We start from the raw sequence: 18,037 nt of genomic DNA on the forward strand, positions 1-18,037 counted from the left end.
GATAAGTTTTAGATTTTGAAGTTTTGTTTTCATGAAATCAAACGGTTCATAATTTCGACGTTCCTACACTAAGATACAAATATTTGGGTAAAGCTGTGCAAATTTGAAATTTCCAACGTGGAGGAAGAGGATGCTGAGTCTCTGAAGTAAATCATGTTCAAGCTGCATAAAAAAAATATATTTGTTAGTACCTAAGTCAAAAGGGAAGAGTAACAATCACAATCTTGAAAGAGAGCATGGATAAGTAAAAAAAAAAAAATTCGCCTCAAACGTAAAAAAACAAATAGAGATGTCTGTGTCAGACTTTGTTTTAAAGGTTTTCGTTGCGAACTTTTAAAGGTATTCGTCTCGAACTTTTTAAAGGCATTCTAAATTTTAAATGTTTTCGTTGCGAACTTTTAAAGGTGTTCGTCTCAAACTTTTAAAGGCATTCAGATTTTTAAGGTTTTTGTTCCGAACTTTTAAAAGGCGTATGTTTCGAACTTTTAAAGGTGCGTGTCTTGAACTTTTGAAGGTGCTCGTGGCAAACTTTAAAGAGTCCCCATTGCCGACTTTTAAATATTTCTACCACGAACTTTTATGGATCTTCGCCACGAATTTTAAAGGTCTTCACTGTGAACTTTTAAAGATCTTGACCACGAGCTTATAAGGATCTTTGCGCGAGCTTTTAAGGGTCTTCATCGCATGCTTTTAAAGGTCGTTGTTGATACCCAATTTTTTTCTCATATTTTTAAAATATATATAGTTTCAAAAATAGTATATTTGCATCATCATTTAGTTTATAAACCTATACAAATATTTTTTCATAATTTTCCCTAAATTTTAAAAGCTTTAAATTAAATTTTTTCTGCATTTTATTGTATAAATATCCAATAATTATCCTTAAAATTATTTTTATGAAGATTTAATCATCAAAACTTATTTTGTACACTAACAGTTATGTTTTATAACATTTTACGCTATTTTTTTAATAATTACATTTGCATTTTTAAGCTAATTGCATATTTTTGCAATAATAGCCTATATTCATGTATAATTACATTATTTGTGCTAAAATAATTTTTTATATTTTTATAATGCCAAGTTATTATTTTCAATCATTTTAGTGCCCAAATAATATTTTTGTTATTTATTAATTACTTTTATAAATTATGTTTTGATAAATATTGAGTATTTAAAAACTAGCCCCAATTTCTAAACAATTTCGAACCAAATAAATGGCCCAAAACCCCCAATACCCTAGCCCAATAAACCAAGCCCAAACCAACAACCCCTTAACTCAAAAACTCGGTCGGTACTCGTTAATTGACCCGCCCCACTCACTTTTTTTTTAATCCTGGCCGTTGATCTCTCAAGATCAACGGACCTTGTTATTTCTCTCCCTTTTAATTACCCTCCCAGAAACCCTAACCCATAATCCCATAACCCACCGCCTTCATATTCTCTCAACCTCCCCTCCCTCTCTAAAGAACCCTAAAACTGCCGCCCTTAAAATCTTCTCCTAATCCCACTGAGTATGGGATTTAATTATGACTTCTTACCATATTCGACCCCTTTTGGGTACTGGCTATTCTCCTATAGTGCTTACCTAAACATGGCAAGCAGATCTCTTCAAAATCGAACCAAAATTGGTTCAAACCCCTGATTTTGAGTATTATTCTGTCTATATTCGTCCTATGCTACTGTGAGTCCGATTATTTGTTTATATTCTGTTGATTTTCACTTTCCCTAAAAACTAAGGTTTACAGATCCCTTAAACTGATTTTTTGACTGATTTGCATGTTTATTTATCTTATTTGTTGCTTAAATCACTATTTCTCCCTTGTTTGATGTTCGATTTTACTACTATATAAACCCCTCCCCCATTCCCTTCTAAAGAGGACTTCAATCGCTAAAAATCACTACTCAAAAAAATTAGGGCTTTATTCTATGTTCAGTGATTCTCTTGTTTTTGAATCATGGCCGGCTGAAAGCCAAGGCCACAAGATTTCCTACTTATTTGACCTTTCTTGGGAGTGAGCACTGCCCTAGGTTCTTTGAAACCCTTGGGAACTAGACGCATCTGGGATTCTGGGTCATATTGCTGTTCTTTTCTTGTTTGTTGAGCAATAACTGGTTAGTTTCTCAAACTTTGCAATGTTTATTCCATTCTGTTCTAATTAGCATATCTATGATTGTAACACCCCAAATTTTTACTAATATTTGCATTTTCGATTGAGCATCTTTAATGAGAAAATATTTTTACTTCGCACTTCCTAAACGTGAAATTTACAATACATGAAAATTCCTTACTCTAGGTTGTGTTAATACTAACAAAGAAGTTCCATGGTGTTGCTATGCGTAACACTTAATATTATTTTGATAAATTGTTGTTAAATACATTATAATTAAGTTTTTGGGCTGTCACTCTTTTGTATTTATCTAAGGATATTTAGTAGTTGGGCAGCCATTTTTATTTCATATATATCCAAAATTCTTAAAGACAACTTTGATTGACTTATTCTTTCATAAACTCCCCATTTTCATTCTTTCACGAAAAAGAAAAAGACCCCTACCCTCTCTCCTTCTTATCACCCGAAATCTTCATGGAAACCACCATAAATTTCCACTAAACCAACCAGCAAAATTCGTTCTTGGTGAAGCTCAAGTTGCTCCTCTCTTTTGTGGTAAGTTACTAAACCCGTTTTTACACTACACAGCTATTAGTGTTTTCTCCATATTGTGTTGTATAGAGCTCCGTTTTAAGTGATCTAGGACTTTCTGGAAAGCTATTTCATAGATCTATAACTCTTATGAAGTAAGCAAAACCTGGTTTGTCTTTTATGTACCCGAAAATAGGTAATAAAGTATAGGGCAGGTGCTGCCCAGATTTTCTGTTTTACAAACCCTCCCTATACTACTGTTAGTAAGTTTAGCATTAACTTTTTGTACAAAATTTATATGGGGGTTATTCAAGATATTCTGAAACTCTAAGACACATATCTACAACTGTAAAGAAGACCACACAGTCTAGTTTGTCCTTTTTCATCTTCAAATCTGAGTCACAACACGAGACAGTGATACTGTCCAGAATTTCTGTTTCAAATATTTTGGGTAATGTTTACCAATATAATGTTTAGTTTGACATGTTAAATCACTGAAATTATATAGATATTGTATTATGTATTTAAGGAATATATATCCTTGTAAAAGCTAAGGGGAAGTGGACGGATTTGGTTTGTTTAGGGCGTAGACGATTCGAACATCCTCAAGTTGTGGTTGAACTATTTTGTGATAAAACACCAAGGTTTGTGTATAAACTTTGTGCTCTTTTTACTTGCCGGAATATTTTGAAATAACCTGATATTTTATTTTTCTTCTCTTCAATTAATAGCATTGTATTCGTGTTATATCAAGTATTGCAAGATATTTGCTAAATCGCCAAGTCATACGGATTGTTTGATCATTTTGCATTCTTGTTGGGACTTTGTCCTTCTTGTGGAAGTGACTTTGTCACTCATATTGGCATGCCTCTTGATTTGGATCCTTTGCCATCTTGACTTTGAATTTGTAGTTCGTCTTAAATTATAGAACTTGTCCGTGTTAAGTACGAACTAGGAAGCCATTTTTAATATGGTTCTTGATTCTCTTGACTGTTGGGTTTTGACCCTACTTGATTTTGGGTTTCGGTCCATCTTGATATCTGATTTTTTTGCTTAGTGTGATGGCATGACGTATATATTGGGCAAAAAAAATAGATATTTGACAAGCTTTCTTGGATTGATAGTATACACATTCTCAACTCTTGAATCTTGAAGATAGTTATTGATAAATGGAAACACTTCAAGGGTTGATATTTGATACTTTTGATATATTTGTTTACTTATTTTAAATTATATTTCATTTGAGCTACCTATGACTAAAAATGAGAATTGGAGAAGTTAATAGCTCCAAACCCCCAAAGTTTATACGCCATTAAGCTTTATACTTAGCGATAGTTATTTTCTATCGTAGGTAATGTACGGGGTAAAATTTGAAGATGACTTTATGAAGTAGTCTTTTTGGGAGAACTTATGGAGATCACATTTGCATATGCACCATGGTTTTGTATAGTTTTGGGACTTGTACATGATATATATGTCACACTTATGTATGTTATTTGGAGGCTTGGATATTAAGACCAAAATCTTGTAACTTGAATTTGGTAACTTATTTTAAGGTGTATTAATAACTCAAGTCTTGTAATATGTTAAATTTACACTTTGTCTTATATATATGTACAAAGGAGAAAACTAGTTTTCCTTTTTATACCCGATAGTTTGAAATTTATGTACAATACAAACTTACAGTGATGTCGAAAGAAAGTATAATTTTGTTAGGAAGTTGCTTTAATGTGTTGATTATTGAAGAAGGGTTATATCACCTTATGTTGAAATTTTGACATTGTATTTTATTTTTTTTTAAAAATAAAAAATTATGAAGAGTATTTTCGAAAATAAAAATATTGCACTTTGGACCTCATCGCATGGGCCTATTTTCGCTACTAAATTATTCTGAATATTTTTTAATTAATATCTTCTTAATGTTGTAAGTAGTAAATTAGATTTGTTTCGTAAGTAGCACCCTCCCAAAGGGGTTGCTACAAGTTTTAGTATCAGAGCCTAGGTTTGTGATTCTAGGATTTTTGTTGTGATCGTACCTAATATTTTTGTTATTTTCTTTCTTAAAAATGACTTGGAGATTATAAATTTTAGCATACTTGTTTAATGTAATTTGATGTGTTACTTGTGCATATGCATCGTGTACATGTCCCTAATGCAGTGTGATCTTATCTTTTATAGGAATTTAATATGGCCTCTTCTTCGAATAGAGCTATTGAATCTGTTGATGAAAGTCAGGCCCATTATAATGCTCCACCTAACCTCCAAGAAGGAGATGAGGTACCCTTGCCTAACCTAAATCATCATCGTCTTAGTGAAAATGAAGTGGACAATAATCCAAGAGCAATGGGTCATAGTACTCCTATTATGACTCCTCCATTTCAGCAGATGGCTGAGTTCTTTCGTCACTTGGCTGGGACAATGTCAGAACCTAGTGAAATAAATTTTGAGAAGATGAGGAAAATGGGTGGAGTCGAATTTGAAGGCACTACTGATCCCACGGTAGCTGAACAATGGCTCGAGCGCATGGAGAGAGTCTTTGAACAACTAGAGTGTACTAATGCTGCCAAATTTAAGTATGCTATCTATCTTTTACAAAAAAGATGCCTATGATTGGTGGGTAAGTGTGCCAAATGCAAAAGCAAAACCTCCGGTGCTGACTTGGGATAACTTTGTGAAAGCATTTCGTGCGAAATATGTCCCTCCTGTCTACTGTGATGCAAAGAAAAAAGAGTTTTTGAATTTAAGACAAGGTAGTATGTCTATTGCAGAGTATCAACAAAAATTTCTCAGGCTTTCTCGCTATGCTGGAGGTATTATTGATGGTGAAAGAGACAAGTGCAGAAGATTTAAAAAAGGTTTGAATGGTTACATTCGAAAATCTGTGGCAATCTTGCAACTTGAGGATTTTTCCAAGCTAATTTCAGCTGCTCTTACTTGGGAAAGAATTGACATGGAAGAAGCTAGTAGGAGAGAAAACAAGTTTAGGAAGGGTAATTCAGATTATGGCGGTCCATCCAAGAAGGGAAAGTTTGACTATTCCAAGACTGAAAGTGCACAGAAGTCATCATATCATAAGCAGAATAAGCCAAATTTCTCTACTGCTAGTACTCCAAGTTATGGACAAGGCAAAACTTATACACCTACTTGTGCACAGCGCGGAAAGAATCACTATGGTGTCTGCAGAAGAGCTTCTGGTGCTTGTTTTAATTGTGGAAATATGGATCATAAAGTGAAGGATTGTCCTAATCCTAATCCTCTTTCTTATACGCATACAGAGGGCTCAGTTCAAAAGCCTATCACTACTCATTCTCAAGCTAATAGTGGTGCAAGACCTAGAAATATACAAGCGGCGGGTTCGGGTGGAGCTAATCAGGCTAGTAGGTCGAGATCTACTGCACGAGTCTATGCTATGAGACAGAAGAATGACCAATATGGCCCAGACGTGGTTGTTAGTAAATTTTCCTTATTTGGCATACCTGTTGTTACATTATTTGATCCTAGATCTTCACACTCTTATGTTTGCTCATCACTTGCATTTCCTGATACTGTTAAATCTATAAGACTTGACTTTGATGTGTTGGTCACGAGTCCATTAGGTCATCAAGCTGTTGTTAATAGGATTTACCGAGATTGTCCATTCATGATTCAAAATCTGGTCTTCCCTGCAGACTTGCTTGAAATGCCCTTCCAAGACTATGTTGTTATTGTTGGTATGGATTGGCTCCATAGGCACCATGCATTAGTTGATTGTAGGTTGAAGCAAGTGACTTTTAGAACTCCTACATAGTAGTTCAAGGAGAAAGATCATTGAAAGCTAATATTATTTATGTGGTCTTGGCAAGGAAGATGATTTGTCAAGGTTGTGATGCCTATCTTGCTCATATAGTCGATACACGATTGGGGAGTCCAAGTCTTAAGGACATACCAATCGTGTGCGACTTTCCTGTTGTATTTCCTGATGATCTTCTTGGGTTGCCTCCAAAAAGGGAGATTGAATTTCCTATAGAGCTTGTCCCTGGAACTACTCCTATTTCTATCGCTCCTTATAGAATGGCTCCAGCTGAATTAAAAGAGTTGAAGGCTCAATTGCAAGAACTTCTTGAGAAAGGTTTTATCCGTCCCAGTATTTCACCTTGGGGAGCTCATGTTTTATTTGAGAAAAAGAAAGATGGCACTCTTAGGCTTTGCATTGATTACCGGCAGCTGAACAAGGTAACAATCAAAAACAAATATCCACTGCCTAGAATAGATGACTTGTTTGACCAACTGAAGGGTGCCAACTTGTTCTCAAAAATTGACTTGAGGTCTGGATATTATCAATTGCGCGTGAGGGAGCAAGATGTTCCTAAAACTACTTTTAGGACCAGGTATGGACATTATGAATTTTTGGTAATGCCATTTGGTTTGACAAATGCTCCTGCTGTATTTATGGATCTTATGAACCGCGTATTCAAGCCTTATCTTGATCAATTTGTGTTGATGTTTATTGATGACATTTTAGTCTATTCCATGAATAGAGAATATCATGATAAGCATCTCCGGATTGTCATGCAAATTCTGAAAGAGAGGCAACTCTACGCGAAGCTTTACAAATGTGAATTTTGGCTGAGTGAAGTGGCATTTTTGGGGCATATTGTATCAGTTGAAGGTGTGAAGGTTGATCCTAGTAAGATTCAAGCTATTGTTGAATGGATTCCTCCTAAAACTCCAACTGAGATCAAAAGTTTCTTGGGTTGAGCAGGATACTATAGGAGGTTCGTGAAGGGCTTCTCTATTATAGCTTCTCCTTTGACCAAATTTTTGGGGAAAGACGTCGAATTTGTGTGGGATGACAAGTGTCAAGAGAGCTTTGAAAAGCTCAAATCCTTGTTGACACAAGCTCCAATACTTTCTTTTCCAGCTGAAGGTAAAGATTATGTGGTATACAGTGATGCATATCACCGTGGCTTGGATTGTATTTTGATGCAAGAAGGGAAAGTAATTGCTTATGCCTCTCAAAAGTTGAAATCGCATGAGTTGAATTATCCCACTCACGATCTTGAACTTGCTGCCATTGTTTTTGCCTTAAAAATTTGGAGGCATTACTTGTACAGGGAGAAATGTCACATATTTACTGATCACAAGAGTTTGAAGTACTTTGGTACACAAAAAGAGTTAAACTTAAGACAACGTAGATGGCTTGAAGTCATCAAAGCTTATGATTGCACGATTGATTATCATCCTGGTAAAGCTAATGTGGTTGCAGATGCATTGAGTCACAATTCCCTTGCAAGTTTAACTCTAAGTCCTTTTCCCTTGCTTCTTGAATTAAGAGCCATGAATGTTTGTCTTTCATTAAATTTTAATGGTTCTATCATTGCTAATTTGCAAGTCAAGCAAGTCTTACTTGAGCAGGTCCAAGAAGTGCAAAAGTTAGATGAGAAGCTTGTGAAACGGGTTGAAGAAGTCCAAAATGGAAGAGAGTCAGATTTTATATTGAAGAAAGATGATACCTTATTTTATAAAAATAGGTTGTGTGTTCCTAATGATGATGAATTGAGGAGGCAGATCTTGATTGAAGCACATTGTTCGCCTTATGCAATGCATCCTGGAGGTAATAAAATGTACCGGACCATCAAGGAGCACTACTGGTGGAGTGGTATGAAGAAAGACATTGCAGAGTTCATTTCTAAATGCTTGGTATGTCAACAAATAAAAGCTGAACATCAAGTCCCAACTGGTCTACTGCAACCCTTGTCAATACCTGAGTGGAAATGGGAAAGGATAACGATAGACTTTATTTCTGGACTTCCATGCACCCAAAGGAATCATGATGCAATTTGGGTCATTGTAGATAGACTAACTAAAAGTGCTCATTTCTTGGCAATCAGAATGGACTACTCACTGGAACATTTGGCAGAATTATACATTAATGAGATTGTGAGGCTGCATGGAATCCCTGTTTCTATTGTGTCTGATAGAGATCCAAGGTTTACATCCAGATTTTGGTCTAGCTTGCAAGAAGCTTTGGGTTCTAGGTTGAATTTTAGTACCGCTTTCCATCCACAAACAGATGGCCAGTCTGAGAGGGTAATACAAATCTTGGAGGATATGCTTCGAGCCTGCATTATTGAGTTTGAGGGTAGTTGGGACAAATACTTAGCCCTGATAGAATTTGCTTACAATAATAGCTACCAATCAAGTATAGGCATGCCTCCTTATGAAGCTTTGTATGGGAGAAAATGCAGAACGCCTCTTTGTTGGAACGAGGTTGGTGAAAGAAAATTTATGGGTCCTGAGATTGTTCAACAAACTGAAGATAAGATAAAAATCATCAAGGATCGCTTAAAAATTGCCTTAGACAGACAAAAGTCTTATGCTGATCTTAAGAGGCGTGAAATTGAGTATAAAGCGGGTGATAAGGTATTTTTAAAGGTTTCTCCATGGAAGAAGATTATGAGATTTGGCCAAAAAGGTAAACTTAGTCCACGATTTATTGGACCTTATGAAGTGTTTGAGAGAGTTGGCCCAGTTGCTTGTAAACTAGCTCTTCCACCAGAGTTAGACAAGATCCACAACGTCTTCCATGTTGCTATGCTTAGAAGATACTGCTCATATACATCTCATGTTCTTCCTATTGAATATATAGAGGTCAATCCTGATTTAACATATGGAGAAGAACCTATCCAAATCTTAGCGCGTGAGTTAAAGGAACATTGAAACAAGAGCATCCCCATAGTGAAAGTTCTTTGGGAAAATCATTCTGGCGAAGAAGCTACCTGGGAGCGAGAAGAGGATATGCGAATTCAATATCCACATTTGTTTAGGGACTAGTGCCAGGTAAATTTCGGGACGAAATTTATTTAAGGGGGAGAGAGTTGTAACACTCCAAATTTTTACTAATATTTGCATTTTCGATTGAGCATCTTTAATGAGAAAATATTTTTACTTCGCACTTCCTAAACGTGAAATTTACAATACATGAAAACTCCTTACTCTAGGTTGTGTTAATACTTACAAAGAAGTTCCATGGTGTTGCTATGTTTAACACTTAATATTATTTTGATGAATTATTATTAAATACATTATAATTAAGTTTTTGGGCTGTCACTCTTTTATATTTATCTAAGGATATTTAGTAGTTGGACAGCCATTTTTATTTCATATTTATCCAAAATTCTTAAAGACAACTTTGATTGACTTAGTCTTTCATAAACTCCCCATTTTCATTCTTTCAAGAAAAAGAAAAAGACCCCTACCCTCTCTCCTTTTTATTACCTGAAAACTTCATGAAAACTACCATAAATTTTCACTAAACCAACCAGCAAAATTTTATCTTTGTGAAGCTCAAGTTGCTCCTCTCTTTTGTGGTAAGTTACTAAACCCGTTTTTATACTAGACAGCTATTAGTGTTTTCTTCATATCTTGTTGTATAGAGCTCCGCTTTAAGTGATCTAGGACTTTATGGAAAACTATTTCATAGATCTATAAATCTTATGAAGTAATCAAAACCTGGTTTGTCTTTTATTTACCCGAAAATAGGTGATAAAGTATATGGCGGGTGCTGCCCAGATTTTCTGTTTTACAACCCGTCCCTGTACTACTGTTATTAAGTTTAGCATAACGTATTGTACAAAATTGATATGGGGGTGATTCAAGATGTTCTGAAACTCTTAGACACATACCTACAACTGTAAAGAAGACCACACAGTCTAGTTTGTCCTTTTTCATCTTCAAATCTTAGTCACAACACGAGACACTGATACTGTCCAGAATTTCTGTTTCAAATATTTTGGGCATGTTTTACCAATATCATGTTTAGTTTGACATGTTAAATCACTGAAATTATATAGATACTGTATTATGTATTTAAGGAATATATATCCTTGTAAAAGCTAAGGGGAAGTGTTTGAGAAAGTGGACGGATTTGGTTTGTTTAGGGCTTAGACGATTCGAACATCCTCAAGTTGTGGTTGAACTATTTTGTGGTAAAACACTAAGGTTTGTGTATAAACTTTGTACTCTTTTTACTTGCTGGAATATTTTGAAATAACCTGATATTTTATTTTTCTTCTCTTCAATTAATAGCATTGTATTCGTGTTATATCAAGTATTGCAAGATATTTGCTAAATCGCCAACTCGTACAGATTGTTTGATCATTTTGCATTCTTGTTGGGACTTTGTCCTTTTTGTGGAAGTGACTTTGTCACTCATACTGGTATGCCTCTTGATTTGGATCTTTTGCCATCTTGACTTTGGATTTGTAGTTCGTCTTAAATTATAGAACTTGTCCGTGTTAAGTACGAACTAGGAAGCCATTTTTAATATGGTTCTTGATTCTCTTGACTGTTGGGTTTTGACCCTACTTGATTTTGGGTTTCAGTCCATCTTGATATCTGATTTTGCATAGTGTGATGGCATGACGTACATATTGGGCGAAAAAAATAGATATTTGACAAGCTTTCTTAGATTGATAGTATACACTTTCTCAACTCTTGAATCTTAAAGATAGTTATTGATAATTGGAAACACTTCAAGGGTTGATATTTGATACTTTTGATATATTTGTTGACTTGTTTTAAATTATATTTCATTTGAGATACCTATGACTAAAAATGAGAATTGGAGAAGTTAATGGCTCCAAACCCCCAAAGTTTATACGTCACTAAGCTTTATGCTTAGCGATAGTTGTTTTCTATCGTAGGTAATGTACGGGATGAAATTTGAAGATGGCTTTATGAAGTAGTCTTTTTGGGAGCACTTATGGAGATCACATTTGCATATGCACCATGGTTTTGTATAGTTTTGGGACTTGTATATGATATATATGTCACACTTATGTATGTTATTTGGAGGCTTGGATATTAAGACCAAAATCTTGTAACTTGAATTTGGTAACTTATTTTATTATTTTAAGGTGTGTTAATAACTCAAGTCTTGTAATATGTTAAATTTACACTTTGTCTTATATATATGTACCAAGGAGAAAACTAGTTTTCCTTTTTATACCCGATAGTTTGAAATTTATGTACAATACAAACTTGCAGTAATGTCGAAAGAAAGTATAATTTTGTTAGGAAGTTGCTTTAATGTGTTGATTATTCAAGAAGGGTTATATCACCTTATGTTGAAATTTTGAAATTGTATTTAATTTTAAAAAAATAAAAATAAATTATGAAGAGTATTTTCGAAAAATAAAAATATTGCACTTTGGACCTCATCGCATGGGCCTATTTCCGCTACTAAATTATTCTGAATATTTTTTATTAATATCTTCTTAATGTTGTAAGTAGTAAATTAGATTTGTTTCATAAGTAGCACCCTCCCAAAGGGGTTGCTACAAGGCATGTGCCACCGCTGCATTGCAGGATAGTATGGATATCTCCCGGATTATGATTCTGCCTATAGCATGAACTTCTCTAGCATTGCCTCACGCCTAAACTGTTGGTTCTAAAAAATGTCTGTGTATCTAACTTAGGAAATTTGGACAGTTTGAAGCATGTTTAGCTTAATGTGTTGACAATCTGAGTGTTTGCATTGGCTGTGTGACCTAATCCTGTTTCCTGCCTTATTCTGAATTTCTTAGTGATTAATTTATGTTATTAGTATGCCCTAATCTGTTAAAACCTTCACTATAGTTGTGATTTGCTCCTATGAATATGTTTGTCACTCAGTATATTCTCACTCTGCTCAATTCTGTACCCCTAGCAATTAAGTGGAACCTCTCAGACTAGTTTTGCCTAAATTATGATTCTGCTTCCCTCATTAGTACAAGTTGTACTGTTTTAGCCCTAGTGTTTAGCATAACTTGATCCTTAGGTTTGAACTTGTTGATTTAATGATAACTGTTTGTCTTGTTGGCCTAATGTCTCTTTGCTCATTAACTTTGTAATCCCAGAAGTTTAAGACTCCTTGCCTCTTACAAATATACCCTGCCCCAATGTGTTATGTGATTATTTGCAGCATCAACTAGTTTCTTGAACTCATGCACCCTCTGTGTTGATATGTCCATTATGTGATCACTTTGTAGTGTTTGACTCCAAAAAATATAAATGCACTTTTCTAAACCTTGTTACTTTGCTACTATTTTCATTGGTTGTTTCCCTGTTCTGAGTCTCTAATTCTTGGCCGGCTGAAAGCACAAGGCCTCCTAAAACCTCTCTATTAACTACCCTAGCATGAGTACTGCTCGGGGTCCACTTTGAGACACTTGTGAACTCTGACACACTAGGGCCTAAGGTTCTTGGCCACTTTTTTCTTGACTGCTCAATTCTGTCCCTCTCTATGCCTACTGAATAAGCTAATTGGCTTGTGTAAATGATAGTTTTCTGAATCTTTTGATCAACTATGGCTGTTGGGTATCATCCAAGTTCTCTTGTGGTTTCTGAGTTGTGTTGAAACCTGTATGGATACGAAATGTGAAGGCCTGGCCAGGCTGGGTGTACTTTGGGCCTGTCTTAGGCCCACTATAGTGATTTTGTAATATTGTAATTTGATTCATTCATTGGGCCTGTAATAATATTGTAACAATTGGGGTGTTAGTAAAATTGAGAAAATGGGTTTATTCTAATATTTGCATGAACGGGTAGAAATCCTGCCTATAGGTGTTTAATTTACTCAACATGTTCTGCTCTTATGTGTTGTTAGATAACCTGCCTATAGGACCTGAGTGTTTAATTCGTTTAACATATCCTGCTCCTATGTGTTTTATTAGATACCATGCCTATAGGAAATAAAGTGTCAATGACCAATCTTTCAATTTACATAACTGCAGCATATTCATTAGATACTATGACTATATGGCTATGTTAGCTTATGTTCTACAAAATCTGCATTTAGATAATTCATTGTTATACTTCCCACCTAGGAGACATGCCTATAGGAGCTAAGTATAAAAAAATCAATTTCAATCGTTAATCGTTAGAAATCCTGCCTATAGGGTAATACCACTTGCTTTTAAGTGTTAATATTGAAGTTTCAACACTGTTTCGTTGCCATTATTAGAAAGCATGCCTATAGGATCAAACTGAATACTTTTGAGTATCTTCTATAGTTATCACTGCCAATTACTGTGTAAATCACCTAGATATCATGTCTATAGGTTTAATCGCTTATAATCTGTAATCAGCAAGCAGACTGTGTAGTCGCTTAGAAATTGTATCTAAAATGGCATCTTGCTCTGAAACTGCCTATACGTTTGAAATCCAAAATCACCTAGAAGCCATGACTATAGGATTTAAGACTCTATAATTGTCACCTGCCTAATTTGTTTGCGTGCATTTGTTGTCTAAGTGTGGAGGCTAACTTGAGCCCTTAATTGCTTTTACATGAAGTCCAACTTGTTTTGTATGTCGCCTAGTTTTATCATTTCTGAGCAGCCTAAGCTAAGTCTAGAAATCATCCAAAATAGAGGTCCAAACGCTTCCTGGACCATAGGCATGGGACGGGTAGTGCACGCATAAGGCATGGCTTAGAATCAACTAGTGCGCCTTAGGTAACAATTTAAAGATAGTAATCGGGTAGCAGGAGATGATAGTTTGTGCCTGCTGAATAATACAAGTAACACCCCACCTCGAGGGAGTTACGAAGTATTATTTATGTTGCACGGGGTGATTCTTTAGGCTAAAAAACTTAGGACCCCCCATCTTGTCTTTAAAGCAATTATCTGTGTTTACTCAAGGACTTTCTAATAATGATTTTTTTCAAACTTCTTTTTTTTTCTCTCTGACTATTTGACTAATTCATATAATTCAAGTTCGGTCGGGACCCACAGTTCTGGACCTCGAAGAGTGCCTAACACTTTCTCTTCGAGGTAATTTGAGCTTTTACCCGATCTTTAGTGACGCAAACTGGTTAAACCAGAGTTATTTGCAAATAGGTGCCCTAACGCACCTCAAACCCATTAGGTGGCGACTCTCTCTTTTAACACCTTCCTTTAAAAGAGTTGTCACATGTCGAAACCCGATTTCACGAGAAAGGGGGGCACGACAGCATGGCGACTCTGCTGGGGACATTTGTTTAGGCTCTTACCATAGGGAACTTGGTCTATATGAATTAGTCTTCTCTGATAAGCGTGTATTTGTTATTTTACCGTTACATGAATATCCCGCTCCCGTTTCCCTTTTACTGCTACACGCACATCCTTTTCCCTATTTTCCCTTTATGTGAATTCATATTAATATGCAAATCTTTGCCTAATTTGGTTACAATATGCATTTTCCCTTTATTTTTTAGTTATGTTCACTTGCTCCGAAACATTTTGTTTTAAAGTTTTTTGCTATATCATGTCTTTCCCCATCCCTACCCTTTTGTTTGCTTTATTGCAATTCTTTCACAATGCGCGAACTAACTTTTTCCTTGTTTTCCTTTCTTTTTATATCTTTACGCTCCATTTAATATTGTGTTTATTGTCTTCATCATGAAAAATACTTGACAACGTGTTGTTTTATCTTTGCATAAAGCATGCTCCACATCATATTCCACTCGTACGTAATTAATACCATAGCGGCGCTTGATGAGTGTCCGTGCTCTTCCTAAATCACCCTTTTAATTTTGGAAAGGATTATTTGTGACAAAACTAGTTGATCAGCGGTGCAATCGACGGTTCCGTACATTCCCCTCTCAAGTTGTCCACTTGAGGGTACCGGTCTAGACTCTTCTAGAAACCCCCACTCTAATATTAACTGTGCATGCATCATGTCTAAACCTAGTATGGGTTAGAACGTTCTCCGCGTAATAACTCTCTAAGGCAAGACTTGTCCAAAGCCCGCTAGGATTTCCTTAAATCCCAATGGATACAATCATGATATGTGCATTATTTGGAGAAAACGTGCCGATATGCTAATCATTAATGTGTAAATAGTCGAATCCGGAGGGGGAAAGGGCTAACTTTATTTTTTTTGCAGAAATGAGGCACGAAGTCCCCAGGTTCGGCATGGTTCGAAGTATTCCACATTTGTTGCTAGATTGGTGGGAAATTCTCTCGCCAAGTGACAAAAATCATGTGAAAAGAGTTCTCGGGAATTTACCTTCTTTGTTAGATATTCAACCGAACAATGTGTTAATTGAGGCTGCCACCATGTTCTAGGATTAGAAGAGGGTCGTCTTCCGTTTTAGTGATATAGAAATGACTCCCCTTCTAGAGGAAATAGGAGGCTTCGTTGGGCTCCCATGGGATAGCCCTGGCTTGTTGGTACCGGAAAACTGTACTTCTCGAGGTTTCCTAAAAATGATAGGTTTTAGGAAAAATGATGAGTTAGTTTTCTGAAGAAATCTTACATACCATTCGACTTCCTTTATGAGCGTTATGGTCACAGCAAGTCATATTGTCTTTACCATGATGAATTTGCCATATCTTCTTTGGTTGGACTCACTGCTAGGTTTTTGTATTCATTGTCTGTTTTCTGGGGATGCTGATATTCCCGATACAAGGAGAAAGGATCCACACTCGCCTAGCTATGGTCACTAAGACTCTAATGGAAGGAATTGAGGGGCAAACTTACACTATTGTTCCCATGATCGTGGCTGAGATGTACCGAGCCTTAGACCGTTGCAGAAAGGAATATAGGCATTTCGAGGGTTGCAATCTGTTGCTACAAATATGGTTGTTGGAACACCTTCAGAGAGGACAATACCGTCAAGAATTTTTGCAACGACCATGGAATGACCACATAGCTTATCACCATCCAAAGAGAATGACTTTAATCCCAGACAGGTTTGCACAACCGGGAAATGCTGTGAACTGGGTACATTTCTTTAGCAATTTGACTGATGACAAGGTACATTGGATGTTCGAGTGGTTCCCTGGCAATGAATTCATCATCAGGTCGAGAAATGCTCCTCATCTAGTACTAATCCGATTAAGGGAAATCTATCTTTATGCTCCTATCAGAGTCATGAGCTAAGCTGGGAGAAAATAGGTTATACCACGAGTTTCCAAAATGGTTCATTACAAAGCAGACTTCCAAGGTAATGTCATTCCATTCAAGTTCGAGGCACAACAAATATGGCATCAAAAGATTATTGTGGAGAAAGATACCATCGAGCCAGATAGGTATCATGCCGGCCATGTGTACTTCTACCCATCATGGTTGGTCGATGACATAGTAGGGTTAAGACAAGGGTTGATTTGAGTAATAGGGCCATAGACGACGCTGTTGAAACACAAGTCAAATACAGGAGGTTGCGCAAAAGGGTCTTTGAATCTGAGGCCAGGCATTTGGAACAACATAAAGTGGACATGGAAGCAATCAATGAATGGAGGGGAATCGCTACTAAATAAACAGAAAAGTTGGAGTATTTGGAGCAGGGTTTGATGGAATTTGAGGGAAAGATGAGGAAAAGGGTCTCGGATTGTCAGAACGCAGAGGGAAATGAAGGAGGACATCTAGCAAGGGGGTATATGCTGTTGGACATGCGTGACCTGAGGAATCTGATTGACGGGGCTAAGAAGGACAAGCTTGGAGAAGGTCCCTCTAGGACCGAGTAGATTAGGAATGATGTTTTCTAGATTCGTTTTAGAATTTGATTGTAATAAGGCAAATGCCTCTAGTGACTCTTTATAATTATTGTCGTTTTAGTAGAGATTTGGTCTATTTACCATTATAATGAAATGACACAGTTATCAGCATTGAGTTTTCTCCAAAGCTATATGTCGCTAGTCCTACCTCGAGCATGATGAGGTCTTCAAATTAGGACACGAATTTATAATTCCGCAGTACGTGTTTAAATATCGTAAATATCCTTTTAATACTCCTTACTGACTTGTTTACCTTTTGTTTTTCTTCTTTTCTTTGTTTATTCCCATCCCTTAAGATTGGTTCGTGCGTACTGGCATCATCAGCATATCATACCGGATCTAGAGGTCCTCTACCTCCTCCTCCTCTATGTGATCCTAAGAACAAAGTAAAAGCTAAGATGGACGATATGAGTGGTATCAGGAAAGACAATGCTATGCACGCCGAGAATGTCGAAACTTCGGATGGTCGGAGTACTCCGGCGCAGAATGACTTGGTTTTACGGTTACAACAGAAGATATTGGAGTTACAAGGGAAACTTGAGCAGGTCCGCCACTTGGCAAACCTTTCCCTTACCGTGAATGTTCCTGATATCAACCAATAAAACGCCCAAAACCCAGCACTTCCTCAAAACACACAAAACCAGCACCCACAAAATCCTCCCGCACCTCATCAATACGCCACACCTCCCTAAAATCCTAATCCCTAGAGTCCACCAAAGTAACTCCATATACATGGAAACCTTACCCCACACTTCACAACAAACCTTGTATACACCGAAATCCGCCGAGAAGGACCTGCTCATCAAGAACATGGTGGAAGAACTTAAGAATCTTACAAGACGAGTCCAAAGTGTTGAAGGTGGTAAAGGCATCGAAGGTTACAAACCTCCTAAGTTC

Source organism: Nicotiana tabacum, chromosome 2, assembly GCF_000715075.1.
Source record: "Nicotiana tabacum cultivar K326 chromosome 2, ASM71507v2, whole genome shotgun sequence".
NCBI classification, from domain to species: Eukaryota; Viridiplantae; Streptophyta; class Magnoliopsida; order Solanales; family Solanaceae; genus Nicotiana; species Nicotiana tabacum.